Source organism: Dromiciops gliroides, chromosome 4, assembly GCF_019393635.1.
Source record: "Dromiciops gliroides isolate mDroGli1 chromosome 4, mDroGli1.pri, whole genome shotgun sequence".
Taxonomy (NCBI): Eukaryota; Metazoa; Chordata; class Mammalia; order Microbiotheria; family Microbiotheriidae; genus Dromiciops; species Dromiciops gliroides.
The window spans coordinates 51,745,375-51,748,826 of record NC_057864.1 but is presented as its reverse complement, the minus strand read 5'-3'; the positions used below and the strand labels follow the sequence as shown (position 1 = coordinate 51,748,826).

The 3,452-nt window shown below is 37.0% G+C and overlaps 1 pseudogene; it reads right to left on the bottom strand.

Annotated features, from left to right (window-relative positions):
- Positions 1 to 624: 624 nt before the first annotated feature.
- LOC122753077 lies at positions 625 to 965 on the bottom strand (annotated as a pseudogene).
- Positions 966 to 3,452: the final 2,487 nt, after the last annotated feature.

The window sequence follows — 3,452 nt, the reverse complement described above, 5'->3', positions numbered from 1 at the left end:
TTCATCTTTCTATCTACTAGATTCTAGAACCTGAAACATGGCCTTTTTCTGTATACAAGGGGTTTAATGGCATGCCTTTAATTGTCTATATGTGTCAGCAAAATATGAAAGGCTAACTTATATTTAAACTATGATGGTTGAAAATACATAAAAATTTCCATATAATGTTACATGGAATTTTAGCTCTGGTATGTCTATGTGTCTAATTTGACTAAGTTATATAAATTTTACCTTTTTGGGGGGGCAGGCAGTGAGGGTTAAGTGACTTGCCCAGGGTCACACAACTAGTAAGTGTCAAGAGTATGGGGTCACATTTGAACTCAGGTCCTCCTGAATCCAGGGTCGGTGCTTTATCCACTGCGCCACCTAGCCACCCCTGACCTTCTTTCTCATAGTAAACTATAGATCCTTGGATTTCCTACTGTTAGTTTTTGTTGTAATTCAACATTCTGAAGCTTCAGGGAGCCATAGTATCATTTTAAAAGTGCATATCCTGAGAGTTCCTCATTCCCTGTTAACAGGACATAAAGATTGCATTGAAAAAAAAAATTTTAAACAGAGCAAGTTCCTGAATCATAAAATTTACTTCAATAAATGACTAACCCAGATTTTTCTATTTCTCCTTTAGGAATTAGATTCCTCTTCCTCCTCTTTGTCCTCCTCTTCATCCTCCTCTTCTTCCCCTTCCCCATCTTTGTCCTCTTTGTCTTCTTGAACATGGTTTCTTGTGCTTGGCTGTAATTGAGTTTGATTGATGGAAGTTTCATTGTCTACCTGAACCAAGATATTTTGTGGTCCATCTGTCAGAGGTGAATAATGAGTCATTCTTTCTCCTTCTCTGAAGCTAATAATTGATTGAAGGGTCACCTCTTCAACCTTGAACCTATTAAAATGGTTATGCAGTGCTGCCCTCACCACAGCAACATCTCCTCCTCTTTGCAGAGCTCCTGAAGCCAACTAAGCATCTTGCCTGTCCTTTGCCTTCACTATACCTCCCTCTCTAAGGGATGCCATCTGACAACATTGAGGCCTCATGCAGAAAAGACACCCATTCCAATTCATATCTGGTTTCCTTCTATACAACTCCTGATAAATCTTCCTCTGGCCTTTGTTTCAAGTCTTCCAATAATGGAACAATGGCTCCCTTTCTATGCAACTCATACCATTTTGGGTTTCCTTTAAATATTAGGAAGCTGTTCCTTACATCACCCCCCCATTTTATAGATGAAAAGATTGAGGCTTGAGTAGGTAGAGTGACTTTGCAAGATAAATACAACTATTAAGTGTTGGGCTAGGTTTCCAACCGTGATTTAAAGTCCGGTGCTTCTAAGTTTCACTGTCCACCCATGAGAAATATCTCTTCAAGGGGAGTCCATTTGAAATTACTATAAATAATTGGCTTAGGATTTCACTCAACACAAAAGACACAAGCATCTTGGAAGAAAGAAATTCATGAGTTTTAGAATGGTTAGTCTACAATTTCATTCCATCTATTAACCAAAATGTCTGCTGTAAAGGGCTTCATTATGGGAAAACCACTGCACTCCCCTTTGATCTTTTTCTCACTAATGAATGCTTATGGAATTCCAATTGAAAGCAAAAAGTAGGCATCACCAGGAGACTGGCTGCCAACTTGATTTAAAGATGTTTTAAATGTCCTCCTGTCTGCTGTGCACCTCCCAAATTCATTTGCGTGGATTTCAGAAGGACTTCTTTTGGTAATTGAAATAGCATTCAGTAAGGACTATGTCATGACCAAAAAAGAAAAAAAAAATGGTAGGTCTACACTGGGAAGAATAACATTAGAAAGGCGTAAAATGTAGGCTTTGCTAATACAATGACCTAATATGTTCCCATTTCAGGTCTTCCTATTATTTAAACAGCTGAACTGGCAGCTTTAAGACCCTTTAAAACTTAATAGTGGAATTTCAGTGAGACTTTTAAGTCCATATGTGTTTTAATGGATATTTTAATTACCACATTATGTACTTGTTCCTATATATTTCTGGAGCTATAAGTTTATAACTTTCTACATAATTACAATTCCTTCTGTTTAATTTTTGTGCAATTAGGACATTACTGTATCTCAATTCTTCTATTTTTCAGTATGTCTGTTATGCTTTTAATGGTACAACCTACAATATATTCATAGCTTTCTGAGCTCACATTAAGAGTCCCATGGAACTATGCTCCATCTCGCCAAATCCATTTTTAATCAAATGGTCATTTCCCTGTTCTCCCCTCTTCCTCCTCCCAGACTCCTTGTAAGATTACCTTGAAGGAGAAAAACTTCCATTCTAGGAATTACTTACCCTTACTGTTGGGCGGATCAAACAATATTTATTCAGAATCTACTACATGCAAGGCTAGATAGGTAATTAACCTTAATAGTAACTGACATTTATATAACACTTCAAGGTTTACAAAGTACTTTACAGACATTATCTCATTTGATCCTCACACCAGCTCTGTGAGGTAGGTACCAGAGGTATTATTACTCCTATTTTATAGATGCAGAGACCTACACTCAGAAAGGTAAATGGCATACCCATGGTCATATAGCTACTTAGTGTTAGAAGAAGAATATGAAACTGGGTCTTCCTCATTCCAAGTCCAGAACTTTATCCAATATTACTCAGTCCATGTGAATGTGGGGATACGTATATCTCTATATTAAATGACAGAATAGTTTTTATCTTAATTGAATCAGAAGAGAACACAATTAAAACATGCATTAGAATTCATCTCCATTTTCACTGAAAAAAACAACAACAACAAATTGGCCTGATTTTGGAGCCAGAGATAATCCTATGTTAAAAAAAAAAATAATGACAATATCTCAAATGGAATATTGACAACTGACATCCTCTTCATTGTCTTTTTTGTCTTTTTGGTGAGGCAATTGGGGTTAAGTGGCTTGCCCAGGGTCACACAGCTAGTAAGTGTTAAGTGTCTGAAGCCTGATTTGAACTCAGGTCCTCCTGAATCCAGGGCTGGCGCTCTTTCCACTGCCCCTCTCTTCATCATCTTATGAGAAGACTTGGGTTGTGAATTGTATCTTCACTTTTAAATATTACGATGAATGGAATACCTTTGGGAAATTATAAGCCTCCTTAAAATTTCAAACTTCTCACAGAAATAAAATCCTATCTTTTCATACTATTATTCTGTACCTGCTATTGTAGAGTTGCATATCATATATCAACATAACTTCTTAATGACTTAAAATGAGTATCACTCAGATGGTAGTGCAGAGGCATTTGGTAGGTTTGAACAGACTATAGCATAAATAAGTAATAACAGATCTTTCCATTCTTCCTATATTCTGTCTTTTGAGCCAGTGACACAGGACTTCTGATTGTTCCTTGAACGGGACATTCCATCTATTGATTCCTGAGCATTTTCTCTTGCTATTCGCATATCAGCAATGCTTTCCTTTCTAATCTCTGCTG